Genomic DNA, 23900 nt, shown 5'->3' with positions numbered 1-23900 from the left:
ACCCAGCACACCATGAAACTTAAGCAGTGAATGGAGGATCTCTTCCACAGAAGAAAGATGGCGAGGGACAGGGGATTCAGTGCTTCTCAAGGAAGCCTGGTTCTTTGATGGAAAGCTTTCAAAAGTGGAAAACACTTCTTTATGTAGTTTCTGTTTCTTGACCCCTCAGTGTTTAAAGACAGTTTCCCTGAGCTGTCTCCTTGAACAGGCCAAGTGACCGGAGTCACCCCAGGATTCCAAAGCCCAATGCCCCTACCTTCGCTGCATTGCAGTCTCCTCTAGCCTACAACTTCATGCAGATACCTTGACCTTAGGGAGCGGGAGTTGAGTTCACATTAGCAGCCCTCCTCACACGCAGATCACCATTCAGAAGGGCAGAAATTCTACCAAAGGAGATGGAAAGTATACCGCCCACACGTGAGTATGAGTAGTGAGAGAGAAACCAAAGCCAAGGGCCGCGTGGTACCTGGGACAGGAGCCATACCCAGTTCTTAGGGAAGCTTTAAGCTTTGACAACTTAAGCAGTGCATTTCCTAGTGTCTCAGAAAGCACACCCCTGGGGTCCTCCATTATTAAAATTCTATTATCCTTACTTAGCTTTATAAACCTTTACTAAAACATTTTTAATTTTATTATGTTTCTCATTATATCACAATATCACAGCCCTATGATTCTACTCTTGATAGTTTCAGCCTCGGTGCTGCACCTAGAAAGTCTATTCTTACCTAAACATGAGCCACTCACCTGTATTCTCTCTTCTGCTGTATTTGAACATGGGTTCTCAGGTGCAGGTGACTCAGTTAATTATAGTCTTCCTTCCCCAAGACTAGACCAGTGGCTTATCCTTCCTAAGCTCCTCTGCTACTAAATTATCAATATTTTCTACTCCAACCCTCCCCTTGTGTGATGGTTAATTTAAATTGTCAACTTAATTGGATTAAGAGATGCCGAGGATTAAGAGGTTTATGGCTGTGTCAATGAGGGTGTGTCTAGCAATGCATGTGGGATAGCCAACTGAAATGGAGACCCTCCCTAAACATGGCAGCACGGTCCAATAGGATGGTGGCTTGGATGGAATAAAAGTTGAAGAAGGAGGAAGCCGCAGATGTGAGCTCTGTTCTTCTTGAATGGATCCTTGATTGCTGCCACACTTTGAGGATACTGTACTCTTGCTTCTTCACCCTTCCAAAACTGACTCTGCTGGTGATTCTCCAGAGGACTTCAGGCTCAGAGTAGGGTAGCACTGTTGATCCCTCTTGTTCTGGGGCTTCGGCCTCTTGGACCGTGTGGCTACGGGTCCTTCCCATTCTCCAGCTTGCGACGGCCATTGTGGACCATCCAGCTTCTGATGACATAAGACAACCTGCTAAATCCCCTTTTGATACTTGCTGCTGATCTGTTCCTCTAGAGAACCAGCAAATGCTAATACACCTTGCAAATATCATCGAATGTGTTAAATGGTTATCTTCTTTGTTTTCATTTGTTTTATATCTATCACATTTGTATAATGTTCACACATTTTAATTGACATAGACGCCATTGTGTTCTTATCACATTCTGTTTCTTGTCCAATTGGGCACTATACTTTTTCTTTTCTTTTTTTTATTGACACATAGTTGTACATATTTATGGAGAACAGGTTAATAATTTGATACGTGTGTAATGTGTATCGATCGACTCAAGAAAATTAGCCTTTCCATCCTTTTTAAACATTTACCATTTCTTTGTGCTGAGAAACTTCAAATTTCTCCCTTATTCTTTATAAAATATCTAATAAATTGTTGTGAGTTACAGTTACCCTATGCGCTACAGTTACATTTGATTTTAGTCCTCCTATGTAATTGTATTTTGGTACCCATTATCCAACCTCCCTCTATTCTCCTTTGCTTCTACAACTTCCTTACCTCTAGTGACCATGATTTTACTCTTTATCTTCCATATTTGAGCAAGAACATGCAATGTTTATCTTTTTTTTGTGTGTGTGTGCATGGCTTATTTCATTTAAGACAATATCTTCCTGTTCCCACTATGTTGCCACAAATGACAGGGCTTCATTATTTTTTATGATGCATTATTATTCATATATATATATACATATACACCATATTTTCTTTATCCACTCATCAGTTGATGGGCACCTTGGCTAACTCCATATCTTGGCCACGGTGAATAGTCAGCACTATATTTTTATGGCCCATTCTTGATGCTCTCGGTTTTTTTGGGCCAGCAGCTTGTACCTTCTGCTCCTTCCTCCAAGGTGTACCTCTGTCACATTCTACCAAGTCCATCTCCCAGTGATGGTCATGTCACTCTCCTCCAGCGTTCCACCACTACAGATGACACTACATTCGCTTGTGGGTCTGTGTGAGCTGACTTTTCATCAAAATGAGGGACTTCTGGAGGTGGCTGCAGTGGCACTTGCCTGTAATCCCAGCAGCTTGGGAGGCTGAGGCAGGAGGATCAGGGTTCAAAGCCAGCCCCAGCAATTTAGTGAGGTCCTAAGCAACTCACTGAAATCCTATCTCTAAGTAAAATATAAAAAAGGGTTGGGGATGTGGTTCAGTGGTTAAGCACCCCTTTGTTAAATAATAAAGACAGACTAAGTCAAATGATCTTTGCAGTGCCTAAACAAACAAGGGACTGATATCCAGATTATTCAAAGAATTTCCTCTAATTGATAAGAAATATGCAGAAACCCCAACAAAAATTGAGCAGAGGACGTAAGCAGACATTTTATAAAATTGGAAACTTCAGAAACTACAAGTGTACAAAGAGATGTGCAAATTCATTTGTAATCAGAGAAATTTTTTTTTAAATGAGCTATGATTGGCAAAAACCCAGAAACCAGACAATATCAGGTGTTGGTATGGACTTGCAGACATGGAATCTCCTTGCATTAGCAACAGGAGCTAAACTGTGGCTGGCTTCTAGGGGAACAACCTGGTGGAGCTTGGTCAGATTAAGTGCAAGTGACACTCCTGAACCAGAAATCCTACTCCTTTACCAGTGCTTTTATAGTTTGGTTTTTCATTTGCTTTTAACACATAAATATTTCATGCATCTGGGATTTACTATTATTATTTTTTTGGTAGAGTATTATTGTTTGTTTTCCCCAAATGTCTGGCCAATTGATCTAACAGGTTTGAATAATGCCATCTTACCCCACTGTTCCCCTGCCATTGACGGACTTCTCTAGATTCCTGAGGTTGTTTCCAGGTATTGGGTTTCTAAAGAGTGTATCTTAGCACCGCCAAGCAGGGACCCCTTTGTAGAATGTTGAATCCTTCCTGGGTTTTGTGCTTTGATGTCAAGAGCCGTGAACTAACTACAGAAGCAGAGAAACAAACAGACAAACAAACAAACAACAACAACAAAAAACCCTCACAGAAATCCAGGGCTCTTTTCCCTGGTATTTACAAATCCTCCTTGGATGGAACTTTGGTTTGGGGGCTATTATTCTTACATGAGCCCCTTCTCGTGGCCCTTTCCTCCTTCAGGGTCTCTAGACCTTCTGATGGTACCTTCTTCTGTTTCTTTGACTGGAATCACATCTTTATTCTCTCAGTTGCATCTCCCCCCACCACTCTTACTCTGGGCTCTCTCTCTCTCTCTCTCTCTCTCTCTCTCTCCCCTCCTAGTCCCTCCCCCTTCTCTCTTTCTTTTCCCCATCTTTCCTTCTCCCTCTCCCTCCCTCTGCCCTCTCTCTTTCTCTCACCTCCTCTCCCTGACCCCTCTCTGTTTCTCTTCACTGAATGCCCAGCTAATCCTGGTTCAAAAATAAAGTTTAAAGGCTTGAACAGAGTTTGGAAATCAGAAAACCCCTCTGGAGATTAGCAATTTGGAAATTTCTCTCAGCCCAAATTCCCAAAAAAGAAATCTTTCAGAACTGAAGTGGCTCTTTGTTTCCTGACGGGCAGGCCTGGTGGCATCCTGTCAGCCTCAGCTCCCTGGGAAGGCTCCTCGCAGCTTCCAGAAGCAAGAAGTCTGACCACTGTGGGTTAAAGCCCGAGGAGCAACCAGACACCTGAAAACCTCCACTGTGGCCTTAGAGGGAGCAAGTCCACTCCAGGCAGCTGGGAAATGTGTGTGCTGGAAGAGCGTCAGTCACTTTGGTTTTAAAAGACACAGACAGCACTTAAAGGCTGTCAATCATTTCCTGTGAGAAGAAACAAGAAACATTTAACATATGAATTGCCAATATTTTCTACAGTCAATGAAAAAGAATGTTTTCAAATGTGAAAAAAAAAAATTATTTACCAGATCAGGCCAGTTCTTTTCCATGAGACTCTTTGGAATAGCAGCATTACCTGTCAGATTAAAGAAGAAAAAGAAAAGTTTAACTAGATTTTTAAAGGAAACAGAAAAAGATCTGGTTTGACTCCCCTTGGCTAGAAAGCTCCATGGTCCATTTGCAAACTGACAATTTGCTGGAGCAGGAAGCTGTCCTATTAGAAGAAGTTGACATCCAAATTGTGCGGTTCAATGTGGCAGCCTCTAGATACATGGGGACATTTCAATTTAATTAAAATTGCACCAAACTTCAGTTTTAGTCACACTAGCCACATTTCAAGTGCTCAGTAGCTCATGTGGCTAAGCGGCTATTGTATGAAAGAGCAGATATGGAATATTTTCACATCACAAAATATTCCTCAGAAATGCTGACTCCACCTTCCTACACTAAGTGTGGCTTGGACCAGCAACAGAGGCATCACCTGGTGGCAGGGCCAGCTCATGGGTGTGTGACCCTGCAGGGACAACAAGCCCTGTGGGAGGAAGCACTCCACACTTGGCTGCAGCAAAATAGCTGGTGGTGGGGGGCGGGTGACGAACAACTTGTGTACGTTGATACAGCAGGAGTAGGAGCCCTTTATTGTAGGACAGGAGCGGTATTTATACATTCCACACAGCTTATCTAATTAACATAAACTAGATACAGCAGTCAGCCAATCAGGAATTTCCACACTTAATGGCTCACTTTTGTTACTTCACAAACCACTCCCTCTGGCATTTTGCCAGGCGCCATCCAGACTTGTTTACAGACCTTAACACTTGGCTTATACCTTGTTGTCTTGAGATTGTTAATAAATGTTAAACAAGGGGTCCTGCATTTTCAACTTACACTAATTATGTAGCCAAATGCAGAAACTGAGACCCTGTCCCACACCAACTGAATCAGGATCTATAATAACGAGACCCCCTGGCTGAATCTATTGACATGAAACTTTGACAACATGGTCTAGAAGGGCAGGCTTTGGTCAGCTTAAGGCTATAGAACTCTTCTTTAAATCAATTGGAATTAAACAGACACAGAGAAAAATATTTAAAAAATAGATTAAAATAATGTTGTCCACTAGGCAATTTATAGTCATTGTTTGGCTGTAAATAGTATCTGATTATTTTTGAAATCTTGGAGTTCAGTGGAAAAGCTAGAACCCCCTGATTGGAGACAGTTTATGATGTTAAGACAACACAGTCCTAGATCCCCAGAGGACTGGCAGGACCCAGGGGAGCCAACCTGCCTGGAATGAGCAGACTATAGGGGAACCAGGCAACCAGAATCAGCACAGATTGGGGAGTTCCCACATCATGCTGGGCTTCTCATACACTACCTCACCAATCCTCATGAGGAAGGGGCTTACACAGGGGTAAGCGGAGGCTTAAACTGGTTAAACAACTTGCCCAAGCAAAGATAGTATCTGAACCCAGGTTCATGGCCAGGATGAGGGTGGGAGAAATGAGATGCTCACCTCAGGTACAAAGTTGAAGGAAGGAGTTGAAACTTCAATAATCAAGATAAATAAGATTTGATCCAGGTGCAGGGACTCACACCGATAATTCCACCAGCTCAGTAGGCTGAGGCAGGAGGATCATGGGTTCAAAGCCAGTCTCAGTGACTTTGCAAGGCTGTAAGCAACTTAGCAAGACCCTTTCTGTCTCAAATAAAAAATAAAACAGCTGGAGTTGTGGCTCAGTGGTTAAGAGTCCCTGGATTCAATCCCCAGTACCAAAATAAATAAATAAGACTTGAATTCAATATCTGAGAAAAATCAAATTAAACACAAGCGTATCCATGATGTCCAAACTGTTACAATTTTAAATGACGCCAGGCTGTTTTTGTGACCTGTCTGACCCTGCGTTATTGTGTAAGGAGACGCAGCCTGTCCAATTAGCCCACAGTTTCCTGGCCCTGAATGGTCATTGGGTCCCCAGCCAGGTTGACGAGGGTTGACAACAGCGTGTGACCAGATTGGGCAACACAAGCCCTTATGCACTATCATGCTTTCTGATTGGAGAGATTTTATTAACTTTTTTCATTTGTTCAAAATAGGGGAGATGTCTTGGCGAAGTGTAGATGGGAGCCAGATGACTTTTGCCTTGGACTCCAAGATGGTTTCCACTGTGGTTCCTCGGGTTCCAGGCTGGGTGGAAAGCCCGCCTTTGACTGCTGGGGAGAGTCAGTTGGGGAGCAAGGTGTGGGAGCACACCATCAAGTGACCTTTTCCAATGCCTGCTTTACGTAGATTGTGCTCCATGCTCCAGTCAGAACCACATATCAACCCCTAAGCTGGCACACAAAAATAGGTTTTCCTGCATGGTGGGAGTTCTCTCTCTTCTAACTTAAATAAATCCTGCTCCGTTTACTCTTCCCTTCTGTGATTGTCTATGGAATTTACTCTTCAAAATTTGCAAGACAGGAACCCAGAAGAAATTGGCAAAGCAGGGAGTCCAATCTCATCTCAAATCTCCTGTTTCACCAGCAACTCTGGGGGCAGAAGCAGGAGGATCACAAGTTCCAGTCTGGGCAACTTAGCAGGACCTGACTCAAAATAAAGAGGTCTAGGGTTATGGCTCAGTGGCAGAGGCCTCTGGGTTTAATCCTTAGCACACCCCCTTCCAAAAAAAAAAAAAAAAGTCAACTGGGAGCTATAGAAACATCCCCATGCCTGACATCTATCCCAGGGTCAGCTACAATTGTTGGATAGTTAGGAATGGGGCCTGGCACCAGATTTGTTGCAAAACTATCTAGTTGCTTCCAACCTGTGGCTGAGATTGACAGCAGCATTGCTACACTACACTGCCTCTTGCAAGATCACAGGAGGAGGCCAGTGCATAACATGAAACTCCCTCTGAGCCTTCTCTAGGGTGAGGTCAGCTGCAAACACACCTCCTTTCAGCTGGAAGTAGGAATGGTGGAATTTTAGATCTAGGTGGTGCCCTAGCAATCAGAATGTTTGAACTAAAGAACCTCAAATGAGGTTGCCAATTTTACTGATGAGAAAACAGACTTAGAGAGGTGACCCCAGATTTTATAATGAGGGGCTGAGAGACAACAGGAACAAAAGGCTTCTGGGCTTCTGACTGAGCTTTGTTCAAAGCACCCATCAAAGAACACACACACACACACACACACACACACACACAGACACTTCCTGTTGTCACCAGAAAAAAATGAAAAGAGCCACCTGTCAATACCTCTCCCCAAACCACGAGAATGATAGTAAAATGCATCCTCTTAATTTAGTGTCTAAAGATTTTTCAATTAAACTTGATTAATCTAAATGTCAATTCATAAATGGACAATTTGTAGGCCAAGTATTTTCTGATTTATACAGTTTTTCTTTAAAAAGTTCCCTGCAACACTTAAATAAGAGATTTTACATAAAAATTTTAGAGAATGTAGCAGTGGCACACTTCAGTAATCCCAGCGGCTTGGGAGGCTGAGGCACCAACTCATTTCTCGAGTTCAAAGCCAGCCTCCGCAAAAGTGAGGTGCTAAGCAACTCAGTGACACCCTGTCTCTAAATAAACTACAAAAATAGGGCTGGGGATGTGGCTCAGTGGCCAAGTGCCCCGTAAATTCAATCCCCAGTAACCCCGGACCCCCAACACACACAAAAGTTTAGAGAATGTAATTTTACTGGCCACTGGAGTATCGGGCACAATAGTTCGGAGCTGAGCCACTCACTGCTGCCTGCTCCCAAGAGGTCCTAGCCCCTTCCTTCGGTCATAGTCTCTATTACTTCCAATTGCATTTGTGACTCCAGGTTGGCCAAATGTCACTAGGAGACTAAAACTCAAAGTTAACCTCTCAGAAAAGCCAGAATCCTCTCCCATCTGTGTGGAGAATGGGAGTTAACTATCTTGGCCCCCGGGGGCATGTGAGTTCTCAACTTCTGGGTTCGTGGTCACAGGTCCATGAAGTGCCATCCAGTGGGAAGAAAGAGCTGCCCTGCTGAGTGGGGAGATGGTTTTTCACAGTGAAGCTCTAAGGAGGGTCCTTTACAGAGATACCCCAAGATACAGATACCCAATGTCTGTATGATTCCTACGGTCCCCAGCACATAGCTCGGGTTGCAGGCATGCCAGTATGTCCCCTGATCTGATATTTCTTCATTGAAATCTCTGCTCTCTGTCATCAAGGGGTTTTCCTTCCTGTTTGCTCTAGGCTATTCCCCCATCCCAGGATGACCTGCTTTTCATCTGAAGTCCAACTGTCCTTCTAGGCTCAGCTTCCTGGATTACATAAGGTCCCTTCTCAGACGTTCTCATGCCATCGACAATAGAGAAACAACATATTCTTTTGACTTCCTCAGGTTGGAGGATAATCTCCTTAAGTTTGCTTTCTTATGTTTGCTTTGAATCTTCCCTAACACCTGGGCCAGGCTGGGTTCACACCCTGGGCTGGGACTGAGGGTCCCCTCCGCCTACCGGCAGCAGCTGTCGGTGCAGATGATGCAGCTCCCACCTGAAGCCACTAGAGGCCGCTCATCCACGCAGTCTTGCCCTGCCCAGGTTCGTGCTGCACACAGATTACTAGAGACGCTGGAAGTAGGGCAGGCTCATTTATTTCCTCTCTAACACAGCCTCGGGCCATCGGAGCCTCTGAAGTCAGGGTCCCTGCCGTGCAAGCTGCGGAATGAAAACAGTGCAAATAAGAAAGGTCACTGCCTCTGCTCTGCACATCTACTGCTCACCTGAAATCTCTGCTTTTGCTAGCAAGAGCTCAGGGTTTGAATGTTTTCCCAGCTCGATATTCCCGCAGGAGGGAGGAGAAATCTGTGATGACTTTGCGGATTGTGCGTGTGCGTTTACAGATTATTGCCTCTATCCCTGGCCCAGGACGTGTGGAGAAAGGATTCCTCTCCCTCTCCTCCCCTCCCACCCCGGGGCACTTCTGAGCAGGGCACTGAGGCTCCTCCTCGGTTCTGCTTTGACTACTGCTGTTCACTACTAATAACAAGACTGACCTTTTAAAACAGGCCCTGGGAGATGAACCAGCCTCAATGGAAAGGTAGCATCTGGTGGGTCTCAATTTGAAAGACCTGATGAGCCCAAAGCAGCCACAGATGGCGCAGATGTAGACGATGGCAGGAAGGCAAGAAGTGAAGGGACCTACTGAAGGTCATGCCAGCCACTGACGGCCAAGTGCCTGGTGTGATGTCACAGCAGCACCACAGACCACAGACCAGGACGCTGACTCTGGTTGAGTCAGTTATTGAAGACTTAGCAAGTGAACAAACGCGTCCATCACAGAGATTCAAATGGAGGACCATCCACTGGGAAGCAAGCTGACTCAGAGGTCAGTTTGAAATAGCAAAGCCCTGGACCCCCAAATCCTAAACACAAGTGTTCTGGGCTGACTACCATGTTTATTTATTTATTTATTTTTTCAGTTGTAGATGGACAGAATACCTTCATTTTATTTATTTATTTTTATGTGGTGCTGAGGAGAGAACTCAGTGGCTCACACGTGTTGGGCAAGCACTCTGCCACTGAGCTACAACCCCAGCCCCTGACTACCATGTTTCAAGACCATCTCTGCAGTTCAGACTGACTGGCAGACTTTAAAGGGAAGGCCACTTTGTCCCTCTGTTTCATCCATTGACAGCGCCATGACCTAAAGGATGCATTTAATAGTCGAGGCAGCATACTGTCTCTGGAACTAGGTTCCCTAAGTAGCAATCAGAGTTCTGATATTAACTAGCCATGACTTAATTCCAGTGCCTTGGTTTACCCACATGTAAAGTGGGTCTAATAGCAATACCTGCCTCACTCTAATAGCAGTACCTTTGCACAGTACCTGTGCAAAGTGGTTAGGACAGAGTCCATGTAGAAGTATAGTCATGCTTTACTTAACTGTGATACCTTCTGAAAGATGCTCCTTTGGGAAATGTCATTACTGTGAGCCCACAGAGTGCACCTACCCAAGCACACATGAGCAAAATCTACAAAGCCATGTTGTTCTCTAGGAAATACTTCTCTATTTTACAGACAAAGTGAGAGGGCATCCTGGAGGCAGTCTGGGAGGCATCCTGGAAGAGGAGCCGGGCAGGCATGACTTTTTATTGCTCCGGTAGACCCTGGTGGTGTGTGCTTACTGAGATGCTGCAAAGCCTGGGGTTCTCACTGCCCCACATCACAAAAGGTTGCAATGTGTACTCTGTGACATTGCCCCCAAGCAAGACTGTTACCTTGTCCCTAAAACCTGTGAAACCTGGCATTGACCTGGCCCCTTATAGGTAAAAATCCTTCTACTCCTCCTATCCCAGGTAGAAAGCTTTCATCTGCTCTGGCAGGTGATTTTCCTCTAAAAATCAGCTTATCTAGAGTTTCCAAAAACACCTCAGCTGCCCTCACAGCAGCACTCATGGACTCATTGTTCTTTCACATTCCATGAGGAATAACCAGAGATTGAACCCAGAGGCACTTAACCGCTGAGCCACACCCTAGCCCTTTTTTGCTTCTTATTTTGAGACAGTTGCTTATCTTCACTAAGTTGCTGAGTCTGGCTTCAAACTTGCCATCCTCCTGCCTCAGCCTCCCGAGCTGCTGGGATTACAGGTCCAGAGCCCCACTGCCCCGATGGATAACAACTCAAGAGTCACTTAAAGCCCCCGAGCCAGCGGCACATTCAGCATCAGAGTTGGGTCCAGCTTTTTTCCCAACAGTGTAAACAAACTTTCGCTTTGGGCATCGTAGATGCGGTTCTGTGTCTGGCCTTCAATCCAGGCCCCTGGCCTTCAATCTAGATATCTGACACAGGCCCTTCTGGGGCTTCTGTTAGTCTTTTAATTTTTTTTTATTTTTTACATACATGACAATAGTGGAAGGTATTGCACTCATTATTGCCCATTCACAGCACAAGTTTTCGTAACTCTGTAATGTCTTGATGCCTTCAGAAAGGCAGGTTGACAGCTGCTGTCCCACTGTTCTTGGTCTTCAAGTTCGTAGCTGGAGTGGGACACTCCCGACAGGTAAGCAGGAAACCTCCACGGGTTTTCCTCTCTCGTGGTCCTTAACCACTGTGCCTCCATCCCCAGCTCCGTGGCTCTGTGGGCGCTCTTACTATCCACACCGGCTGTGGGGTTTATACTATGGACCCGGATAAACGAAACAACGCGAGATGAAGTCAAGCACAGGGGAGACGCGTCCAGAGACAGGGTGCGCAGCTGCTGGTGGCGTTGCAGCAAGTACTGCTGGACAGTGGGCCTGTTCTTTTAAGTAGAGGTACTCTCTAAAAAACGATGAAGGTGTAGTACTTATGAAGCCAGCAGCATGGTCATTTATTGTGATTATTCAGTGTTACATCCTATACATGATCCTGTGTGCTGGCAGCGCAGTAGTTTTGTTTACACCAGCCTTGCACAAGCACAGGCGTTGTGCTAGGGAGCTCAGGTGCTATGGCATCACTAGGCCACAAGAATTTCCAGCTCCATTATAATCTTATGGACCACCATCGTATCTAAGGTCCCTAGTTGACCAGAGCATTGTTACATGCTTGCCTCTCGAATGAAAAACGCTGAAGAACTTTTCCAGAAACAGTGTCAATGTTTCACACCTGAGCAATGAGGGGGTTCCAACAATGCTCTCCTTTCCTATACAGCCAAGGGGATGCTTGTCTTAAAGATAATTGGTTTTATGTTGTCTTCCTGCCTTTTATACACAGGCCTAAAAACCAGAATAAGAACATATTCAGCTTCTCATGGGTTCAACACGGAGCTCCTGGGAGTCTGCTGTGGGCTATGCCCTCTTCCAAGCGGGACTGTAGCAGGGTCAGACATTGCAGAGGTCAGCAGAGACAAGGAGTGAGAAGTGACCACCAGGCGAGAGGGGACCTCTGAAGCCACCATGGGGTTGACTGACTCCACGATCTCACGGTGACAGTTGCCATTTAGAATCAGGAAGCTGCCACTGTGTTGTCATTGAATTACCTCTGATTGGAATGGGAGGTGGAACACGGAGACCAGTTATGCGTCACCCACCCCACTCCCCTCGGGCAGGCACAGGACTCTCAGCACCCAGAAGAATGGACAGATTGCTGCACAAATATTTTGCATCTCCACAACCATTTTTTGCCATTTGAAAATAGCCCAGGGTAAAGGAAGATGGTTCTACTGGACTGTAGACTTGCAAACCTAGCACGAGGTGGCCTAGAGCTCAGAACCTATTTCCCAGTCAGCCTACTCGCTGCAATAGAATATGAGAAATGAAACTTCCAGCTCTCTAGCCTCTGAGGTTCAGGGAGGGACCCAAGTGTGGTTCTTCATTGGGAGTGATTTTGCCCTCTGTCCCTGCAGACACCTGGCAATGTCTGGAGACACTGTTGGTTATCACAAGTTGAGAATGGTACCACTGGTATCTAGTGGTGATGGCCAGTGATGTTGCTAAACATCCTATAATATACAGGACGGTCCCTGCAATAAAGGATTATCTGGCTCCAAATCTCAGCAGTGCTGAGGCTGAATACACAGCTAAGAAAGAGGATGAAATACAGAATGGCTAGACCAGTCCATGCCATCCAACCATGGCAAAGGACCCATGTTAGTTAGACAATTAGTACATCTTAAAATGGTTTTGTTTTGTTTTAGAGAGTCTGGCTGGAGCTGGAGTAGTTAAAAGAGAAATTTTTATGAATGATGAAGGACTGAGATCCGTTCTGAAGGTGAGGGATCGAGTATGCTGAGACCATAAGGAAGATGGTAGGAGTAAGGAAGAGAAAATGTGCAGTCCAGCCTCCTTGGTATCAATGTCCCCCACCCAGGGGTTCATTTGTTACAGATGATGAGCCTACATTGACGCTTTATTATCACCCCAAATCTACAGTTAAACTAAGGTTCACGCAGTGTCCTACTTCTGTAAGTGATGGGTGTCCACTGTGGTCATCTCACAGGGAGCAGTTCCACTGGACCTCAAAAACCCATTATTGTCTTGGTTGCAACACGGAATCTGCACATTTTTAGGAGAGAGATTATGATTTGTCTTCTCACGTATTCAGAAGGCTTCAATAAATACTTTTGGAATTTGTGAATGAGTTGCTAGTAATGACATTCCAGTATCTCAGCAGTCAGAAATGGGCAACAATTTTGGAAAGAAGTTTCTTCTGAACCATCGATTTTTAATTAAATAAAATGAGACATTAACGTAGCAATAGAGGAATCTACTAAGGACCAGGGTGACCCTTTTCCAATATAGCTTTGGGTCATCCCTGGAGACACACATAGCAATGGCTTTCTAAGTAGCAACTACCACCACGAATTGTGTGATCGTGGCTTGTAAAGTGTCCACACAATTTCCTGTGATATTGTTTATTCACCCTTAGGTTACCAGGGAGTATTGAGAATAAGAGAAATAAGAATCATCCTTACTTTCACAAGAATATGAAAAAATTTCCTCAAAGTCTTCAAAATTCCCTGTGCCATGATTATAAGGTATGTGTACCATTCTTTTCCCTCACAGAATTGCCTCATTTCTCTAACATCTTTTCACAAAATTATTTTGCCAACCATATATATTCAACACAAGGATAAAATTATGGTTTATTTTTGAGGGGTCTATTGTCAGAATCTTGAAGAAGCTAAATATGTTTTTAATTAGTCAAAGACATTTTGATTTGAAAGGCCCCTAATGCTGAAGTTATGGGAGATCAAATAGTCAAAGTCCAACAGAGAAAGAGCAAAGCAATTAATTTATCATGGATTTTTGCACACCTAACTAATCTCTAAGCACAATTATTCTTGACTTAATTATTATTATTATTATTATTTTACCTATTATTTCATGTGTTGGTCAGTTTAACCTGGGGGTCAAAGAACTAGATAGATGTTTTCCAAAAGAAGAACTACAAGTGGCCAAGAAATATTAAAAAATGTTCAACATAATGAGCAATGAGGGAAATGCAAATCAAAACTCTAGAGATTTCATCTCACCCAGTCAGAATGGCAGCCATCAAACAATGACAAATGCTGGAGAGGAAGTGGAGAAAAAAGGGACACTTTACACTGTGGCTGAGATTGGAAATCAGTACAAGCACTGTGGAAATCAGTATGGAGGGTCCTCCAAAGACTAGGCATGGACCCACCATATGACCCACCTACACCACTCCTGGGTGTGTATCCTAAAGCACTGACGTGATCATACTAGAGGGATCCATGCACACCCCGTTGACAGCAGCACAGTTCACAGTAGCCAAACTGCATCCAGCCTGCGACGTGTCCATCCGTGGGTGAAAGAATAAAGAAAACATGGTGTATATACACAATGGAGTTTGGTTTGGCTTTGAAGAAGAATGGAATTATGGCTTTTGCAGGAAGACAGACAGAACATGAGAGCCCTATGTTTAGAAAAATAAGCCAAACTGAGAAGGTCGAGGGTCTTTTGCTTTCAGAAGTTGGAGAGGAAAAAGGAAAAGAAACATTCAGGGGCAGAGGTGACTCTCATGGAAACCCAAGGGAGATCAGTGGAGCAGAGGGAAGACATCAGGGGAGGGAGGCGGGAGGGTCAGGGGCAATACTAGGAAGTGGCACTGACCAGGTCATACTGTATATCCTGCGCATGTACATAGGTGTAATGAAGCATCCCACTACTGTGCATAATCGTAATGCTCCCATAAAATATGAAAAAAAAAGAGAGAACTCTGGGAGAGCAACTGCAATATGGTTTAAAAATGAAATTAATTTTTTTGTCTTATATTTGATCAAATTTCCCTGACTCGACTTTAGTTGACTTCTGTGTACGTTCTGTTTTTTATTTATTTCTCTTAAAGAACGTAAGGGGTAGGTGGACAGAGCCTGTTTCATTCTGAATCATTCGGTAAAGGGGACCTAAAGGCTCGAAAGGGTTTTCAAGGAAGACGGGACCAAGGGGGACTGCTTAGAGAATACTCAAGAGGGCGTTCTCCTGCCGTAGCAATAACAAGGTCAACAGGACATCGAGGAGTTGGAAACGGCTCTTCTCATCTTATATGACGTGATCTCCACTATGGAACCTGCAGTTTTTGCTGACGGGAATGAGCAGGGAGCAAAGCTTTGGGAAGCTGGACAAAGGGTTGGTGTGGCGGAGGACAGTCACCGGGTGGGCAGGAGAGGTGGCCCTCCTCTCGCCAGCCTCCTCCTGCTCCTCCTCTTTTCCTCTCTCTTTCAGCCTCTTTTTCTTATGCACCGTCTCGTTCAAGTGCAGAATACACACCTGGAGCATGTTTTTATTCTTATATTTATCAATCAAAATGGCATGGTGTTCACTCCAAATTATCTAAAGGGCCTCGATGGCCTCCTGTGTCTTCTACCTGGTCTCTTTCCCTTTCCCCTCCTCAACCTGTTACCTCCCACCACCCTTAAAAAAAATTGATTATTAGTTGCTGTTTATTTACTTACAGCTTTCTACACTAAATTAGTGATTTGTAGCAGAAAAAGAAATAAATAAATAAAATAAAAACTTACCTGCCCAGAAAAGGCTAATCTAGAGAAAGGGGAATTTTGGAGAAATTTTAACTTGGTATGCCTCTTATTGAGATATATATATATATATATATATATATATATATATATATATATATTTTTTTTTTTTTTAATTTTCTGATTCATGCCAGAGATTATTAAGGACATTTTACCAAACTGTGGCTAATTTGGAAAGATGAAATGAATCAACAGCAAGTCATAAAATGGAATAAGAGGAAAAATAGAGATAGAAGCTTAAATTTACCTGGAACTAATCATGTGTTAAACTTGCAGCAGTCAGCTCCTCTCCTTGTTTTGGCTTACCAGGTCTTCCCAAAGAAATTATTTTAACAAAATAAGCCTTGAGAGAGCCAGAAGGGGAGATGATCTTCAAAGGCTCCTGGGTTCCAGCTTGGTCTCCAGGGTACTGCTACTGAGAAGTGGGGCCCAGGGGAAAGGTATTTAAGCCATTGAGGGTGGTGTGCCCTTGAAGGGGATGTGGGACCCAATCTCTCTCTCTCCTCCAATTCAAGGTGTCACTATTCTTCTCTGACATGTGTTGCCACCATGATGCACCCCCCTCTTGCCAACCTCAGCAGAACTGATCTGATGCGGGACCCATGCCTTTCAACTTCCAAAACTCTGAGTTAAGTAAAACCTTTTCTCTGTATGAGCTAGCTGCCTCAGGCATTTTGTTGTAATAATAAAAATCTGGCTAACACAAATGGTCTGGATTTTTATCTGGTCTTATATGTAGCTATTGAAGCATCATCATGTAATCCCTGCTGGAAGAAATCTCCTCAAACACAAAAAGAAGAATCAGAGTCGTGAAGGGATGATGTTAAGGTCCAGAATCAGAAAAAGATGAGGACTTTCATCTTCAGATATCTGGATAGAGCTTGCATGACACAGTACATTCTGGGACATAGCTTAACACATGTATTAATTTATTCAACTACTTTTTTTTCCATTTATGAGTCAAGGTTAATACTTTGTCATGCTGGTATTTTTTGTGAGGAGATGCTGTATGCATTATAGGATGCTAAGCAGCACCTCTGGCCTGTACCCATCAGATGCCAGTAGCTTCAGGCAACTGTGATGAACAGAACTGCCTCTGGCCATGTCCCAGTGTCCCCTAAGCAGGCAAATCACCCCTATTGGGAGCCACTGATTTAAGTGTAATTGAACATTCATTTCAGGGCTCCCGTAAACTGGACGGGAGTGTTCTGCCTTCAGGGGACTTGAAGTCTTTGGAAAATTAAGTGCATGGATTGGAACATTAAATGAAAAGAAGATTGAATGTATCAATCACTAAACCCCATAAACTTCAGTTTTCTTTGAAAAATAGAGATTCTCTAAAAAACATTTTCTGAGTCTTAACTTGTTCATAATCCTCATTTTTGTATCTGTGTTTTCAGTTTGGTGTGAGGAATGAGCGAGAGGTTGTGTGGGACGCTCTCACACAGTCCCTGTCATGTCATAAGTTTTCCATAGATATTTACCATTACACATGTGTATTATTATCACCACTGTCATTATTGGCATATATTTAAAGCTTATGGTTTCAAAAGTTATTTTAAAATGCTACCTCTCAAAATCATCCTAATCATTTAGATGGTGGTTATGATTTTTCTCCCATTTTATAAATGAGGAAACAGGTTCAGAGAAGAGATATATCCCAACCATAATTGGTAAATGGCAGGCCCAAGATTGGATATCGTTAAATCTCATTTCCCCCCCAGTCTTCTGGAAAAATGAACAATGGACAGGTACAGAATGGAAAATTCACAATGGATACAGTGGGATTCCATTGGGGACATCTGTCTTTTCCTTTGCATAACTACATCTAGACCACCATGCTTTACTGTTAACCATGAAAATCAAAACTCACCTTGGCACGTTTGTATTTTTCCTAAAACAATCAGGTGCACAGACAACCCCATCTTATCCTAACCTCTGTGCCAAAAGCCTTCATTAACAGAGGCGTCATGTTTGAAAAGCCAGCTGTGCTTTGTGTGCAAAGTCCACAAAGCTAGGCACAGTTTAGAGCTGATGATTGCATTTCCTGCTCCGTGAGCCCTCAGCCTTTTCCAAGAAACCTTTGGCTTGCTCCAGCTACGTCCTGGGTCATTTCTAAATTCCCCTGTTCAAGCAGCAGTGTCCTCTGTGTGCTAGCATCAACACGAGAAAGGTATTTTCTGGGCTGTGCTGTCAGCAGCTTCGCAGAGTAAGACTTCACCCAAATGCAGTTGATCATGCAAATTTTGTCTGCCAAAGCTGGATCCTCAAGATTGAGCTACAAGGGAGAGGTGACAAAGGAGACCAAAGAAGCTGTGTGAAGGCCAAGAGATAGAAATGACCCGGTAAGGAACTTGTCATTATGCCATGAAGATGTGACAGAAGTTAGGGTTGCTCTAAATGTCAAATTTGAATTTTGGAAAATATTGACATTTATCATCTGAGAATTCATGATGTCATCTCCTCCTGTGCATTAGCTGCTCTTCTCTGGCCCCCTCGCTGAACCATCCCAGCCCACCTCCTTCCGCTCACACATACAGATGAGAGAACATTCACGGCTGGTAAATATTTCAGTAGTGTGGTTTTTAAAGGTACATTAAATTTATTCTAGACATTGTGCTTCTGACACAGATGGGTGTTACGATGGAAAACAGATCTCCAAAGAGTATTTCTCTTAATAAAGTGGCAGATAAAATGTAAGAGTCTGATACCACTCCTCATTCTCAAAAAGACAGTCGTATGAAAATAGAATTTCTTTTAGGTGAGAAACAGGACCTTGTCTGTCTAGAAGGAAAACACATTTAATATCTTTTTTTTAAGAGTGATAAAAAGGAAGAAATATGAAAATTAATACTACATGTACATTTTGAGAATCAAGTAAGTTTACAAAAATCACTTGAAATCCTTAATTCAAAAAACTGGGAAAGGTTTCTTGTGAATATAAAATTCGAGAACCCTGCACATGGATTCCAAATGCTCTATCATACTGTATGCTACCCATGCACATAGACTGTATTTTAATAGCCACTTAGGGATGCTTCTGAATATGATCCTCAATCCATATGCATCCTGCTCAAGAACTTAGAAAAACATTTTGTTCTTGGGCTCGAGAGGCAAAGGGGGATTTACAAGTCTGGGTTTGTCTCATCTTCTGTCACCACACAGAAGCTTAAGCACAGGCACTTGTGGAAAAAAGTCACTGGATGTTTCTAGAACAAATACTCTCCACCGATGTGTCAACCCACATATGATTTTAACTTGAGCTTTCCTCGAAGCTTCATCTTATTCTTATTTTTGAATGTTTTAGGTGAAGGTATAGACTTCTGTTTCAGAAGGACAGAACTATTTCTGAATTATTTCAGTTTTAAGTGGACTTCTTGGATGTTTCTTCTGTCCTGTAAGAGAGGGCCTCAACACCTGGTTCAGGGTCTGGTTGATGTAACATTTATTTAAAGCCCTAGGAAGAAGCTTTGGGAGAGTGGCTTAATTGCATGAGCTTCAAATGTAAAAAGGGGGTGGTAATAGTAGCTAATGTTTCTGGAATCCTCACTGCATTCCGGCAGCAGATTGTGCTTGTTACATTCATTATTTCTTTTAATATTTCCAACAAAACCTTTAATGTAGATTTTTGTTACTATTCCTGTTTCCCAGACCCACCACTTAATCTTGGAGGTTCATGACATAACTGAAGAACATATGACTCAGTGACTGTTCTAGTAGGAATTCAAGACCAAGTTTATTCTAGAGTGTAAACTCAGTGAATTTCTATAGAGTTAACCCTTGAAACACCCAGAAGAGTGTCTGGAAAATACAGAAACAAAAGGTAGCAATGGATTTTAAAATAAAATATATGTCCCTAGGTATGTTGATTTAGGACAGAGGTCCTTGATTTGATGTGTATTTGAATCACAAGAACAATCTTTAAAAACGATCTTTTGTTCTTCTCCCACCCCATATACACTGAGTCAGAATCAGTGGGACCAAGACCTATATGTCTGTTTCATGTTAAATTTTTAAAGCTTGCAAATTTCTGATTCCCATGAAGATGAAGAAGCTCTTCCACACCATCTCTCCCACTTAATGTCATTGAAAACTTGGACAGAATATGTGGAGCTGTTACTTGGGGCTTGATAATCAGTAAAAGTGAACATGAGGAATGCAAGAGAAATAAAGATATACTCAGAAGGAGGAAAACAAAAAGAAACTTTAACCAGTATTCCTTCTTTCTTTCTTTCTTCTTTCTTTCTTTCTTCTCCTTCTCCTCCTCTTCCTCCTCCTCCTCCTCCTCCTCCTCCTCCTCCTCCTCCTCCTCCTCCTTCTTCTTCTTCTTCTTCTTTTGTGTGTGTGTGTACACCACAGATTGAACCCAGGGATGCTCAGCCACTGAGCCACATCCCCAGCCCTTTTTTGTATTTATTTAGAGACAGGGTCTTGCTGAGTTGCTTAGAGCCTCACTAAATTGATGAGGTTGGCTTTGAACTCACAATCCACCTGCCTCAGCCTCCCGAGCTGCTGGGATGACAGACGTGCACCATCACACCTGGTGTGGTGTATAAATCCTCCTGTATTTCTTAAAGGGAGTCCAAATGAAAGAGAAGTGATAACAGAAGGAAATTTGAAATATTAGGTAGGAATGAAAGAAGAGGCACAGAAATGTTAATATACGTAAGTAAATAGAGTAGAGTGATCTCTGTAGTTCTTTAAAATCTGTGGGATGATTAAAAGCAAAAATGGTATCTGAGTGGATTTTCAAAAGATATGTAAAAATACATAGCACTATTACAACATTAATGGGAAAGGGTAACAAATTCTAGCTATTGATAAGGTTTTTATATTACCTTGACATGGTAAATAACGATTCTCATTGACTATAAAAAGTTTAGTATGTTCATCACATTCTCTACAGCAACGACCCAAAAGCCCTGTGCAGAGAATATAAATAAACATACAACAGAAAAATTACAATGGAATATATAAAATGATCCAAAGGAAGCCACAGAAGGGAAGTAGAGGAATGAAAACAGGAAGAAAAAACAAAACAAATAATAAAATGTAGACCTAAAGCCAAACACATTAATAATAATATTAAATGTAAATGGTCTAAACATATCAATGAAAAGACAGAGATTGTTAAATTTAGAAAACAACCATGACACAACCATATGCTACCTACAAGAAACCCACTTCAAATGTTAACTACGTTTTGTCAGGTTGGAAATAAAAGGATGAGTAAAAATAAAGGCCATGCAAACCCAAATTACAAAAAAAAAAAAAGGTTGAGTAGTTCCATTAATAATAAAAAAGACAGATTTGAGAGTAAAGACAATTATTAGAGAGAAAAAAGACATCACATAATGATTCTCCATGAAGAAATAATAATCCTAAATGTGGTATTCCTTATGAGAGAATTCTAAAATACATGAAAATAAAAACTCATAGAACCAAAGGGAGAAGTAGACACAACCACATTCCTATTGAAGACTTCATCCCATCTCAGGAACTCACAGGATGAGTGGGCAGAAAATCATCCAGGGGTAGTTAGAGAAAAGGCAACAGAGTAACATTAAAATTAGGAAATAAAATTAAAAGAGAATCTGGAGTATTATATGCAATTATAAAAAAGAACATTCAGGGTGAGTGCTTGCCTAGCATGAGCAAGGTACTGGGTCATTCCCAGCACTAGAGGAAAAGAAAAAAAAAGAAGAAGAAGGAAAAAAATCCAAATTTCATAGTGTTTTCACTAGAAAGGAATCTGTCTAAAATCATTCCCATTTATTTTCCTAAAATATGACTGACCTTGGGGAGGAGATGCCTCCTTGGGGAAGTGCTATGTCCTTTGAGTTTCCTTTTCCTTCTCTGTAAAATGAGGGTAGGGACTTTCCCCTCTGTCCTCACTCTTCAGCATGATTTATCCAAGATTTCTTCCAGCTCTGCGATTTTTCCCCATGCCTTTATTTTTTAGCCAATTTTTTTTTTAGGCTGGTGTTTTTGAATCATGCTGTACTGGAGCTCAATTATCTTTCCATCTTTCAATTTAACTCGCAAAGAAAATATTAAAGATAAGACGGGTGGGAACCCAATTTGCTGTCACCTGTTCAAAAGGCTGTGGTCTGGAAATCTCCTCTCGGACACGAACATCTTGAAACAAAGGCAGAAACCAATACGGAAAATACCAATAGAACATGTTCCAACCAAACATCTTGTTTTATTTTCTGCTGAAATCATTTTTTTCCTTCCCTGTCTGGTAGACATAGGCTTAGGCAATATTTCACCAAATATTATTGATGTGTAATGAGAAACATGAGTACTTTGCATTAGGAAAGTTATATGTTATAAACAAAAACCTGGCCAACCGCTCAGACTTTGATAATGTGGGAAGAAATAGAATAAATTAAAAGATAACCACATTCTTCTCAGTTTCCTGATAGGTTTTGTCCAAACAGGTAGCATAATTGCAAAATACTATTCAGGTAATTTTCAGCATTTCTCTATTTTCATTTTCATCTTAGAAATGTTTATTGAGTTCATCTGTGTTGTTCTAGCTCCAGACCCTTTGGACGACAGAGATGTGAGACAAATTCTCTATTTTCCAGTTATCCAAAGAACTGTATGCATGTAACAAACAACGAGTATTTTTAGTTTGTGGCAGCATTTGTTTTTCTTTCTTTTAAATATTTATTTTTTAGTTACAGGTGGACACAATATTTTTATGTGGTGCTGAGGCTCGAACTCGTGCCTAACGCATGGTAGGCGAGCACTCTGCCTCTGAGCCACAACCCCAGCCCCTGGGGCAGTACTTCTAAAACTTGAATGTCCACGCGGAATGCCATGGGATCTTGTTAAAATAGAAATCCTGATTCAGTAAGTCTGGGGCAGGGCCCGAGGTCTGTTTGCATTTGCACAAACTTGCGGTGATGGTGGTCTGCGGACCACATGGTGAGTAACGAGAAAAAGCCTGAGGTCCCAGCAGAAGCCGGGTCCCAACCTGGCAGGACGAAGTTACAGGACTGAGGTTGGAGCCTGGATGGCCAGAGTGATAAATGGGCCATCTGAAACTGGGGGTAGCTGTCGAGATTGTTTCCAAGGCATGAAGCCTTAGGTACAAAGAGGTGAAAAAGTGCTTTTCCTAGGCCCGGCCGCGAGTTGTGGTTTTCTTCCTCCCTCTGGGACTGTTAAGCTTTGGGGCCCTGTTTTTAAACCTCCTGTGCTTTCCATGAATTGATTTGTCTTTATAAAAAAGAAGCACGTTAAGTGAAATAAGCCGGGCTCCGAAAGATAAATGCCACACAATCTCACTCCTGTGGAATCTAGAGAAGTTGATCTGGGTAGAAACAGAATAGAAGGGTGGGGACCAGAGGCCAGTTGTGGGAGGGCGATGGAGGATGGGGACAGGTTGGGCAGCAGTTAGGGTTAGATGGGAAGACTCGGTTCTGATGTTCAAGCGCACTGTCTGGGGACTGTGGTTAGTAATAATGTACTGACTATCTCAGTACAGCTAGAAGAGTAGATTTCCAAATGCTCCCACCACAAAGTAATGACAAATGTAAGAGGTGATAGATATGCTAATTACTCTTAAGTTTATTATTATGCAAGGTATACACGTATGGAAATATCACACTCTGCCTATAAATACGCACAACTAGTATGTGTCAATGAAACACAACAACAGCAAAAAAGAGCAGCCATGTATATATCCCTGGGTGGGAGGAAGGGCATTCTGCACCCCTCTGTATGCAAGTCTCAGGTCTTTCCCTTCTTTCCCTGGCTCTCTGCTCAGGTGGCCAATGAATGTGTCTAAGAGAAGAAGGGGTGTGTGGGGAAGGCGTGAGGCATAGTGCTCAGGAATTCCAGAAAATACTCCTCGCAGCCTGAATCAGAATCTTTTGTCTCCTCGCTAGCCTGGCTGGAGTTGTGACAAGTTTGGGGCAGGCCAGTTTAATTTCCATGGTGCCAGGCCCTGCACCTGAATTTCCATGGTCATTGGATTCCCAGGCTTCTCTTACCCTGACTTGGAAAAAGTATCCTATTTCCCCTCCTGATTTAGCAGCTCAGGGTAATGCGACGTTTTAAGCAACACCTGAGAATCCACTCTGAGCTGTTTGTTCTTCCTTGGAGTGGCCCACATGGATGGGAATGATCGCGTAGGTGGGAGAGAGGTGACTGTTAAAA

At 42.7% G+C, this 23900-nt stretch overlaps 1 long non-coding RNA gene across 1 annotated transcript; it reads right to left on the bottom strand.

Moving 5' to 3' along the window:
• Window positions 1–3742: 3742 nt before the first annotated feature.
• On the bottom strand, window positions 3743–6076 carry LOC143400941 (uncharacterized). Its single transcript, XR_013091548.1, has 3 exons — window positions 5748–6076; window positions 4258–4307; window positions 3743–4156 (listed from the first exon to the last, which is right to left on the bottom strand). It is a non-coding gene; the product is annotated as an uncharacterized LOC143400941 (long non-coding RNA).
• Between the last annotated feature and the right edge of the window lie 17824 nt (window positions 6077–23900).

This window comes from Callospermophilus lateralis, chromosome 6, assembly GCF_048772815.1.
Source record: "Callospermophilus lateralis isolate mCalLat2 chromosome 6, mCalLat2.hap1, whole genome shotgun sequence".
NCBI classification, from domain to species: domain Eukaryota; kingdom Metazoa; phylum Chordata; class Mammalia; order Rodentia; family Sciuridae; genus Callospermophilus; species Callospermophilus lateralis.
This window is presented reverse-complemented; position numbering and strand designations above follow the sequence as displayed.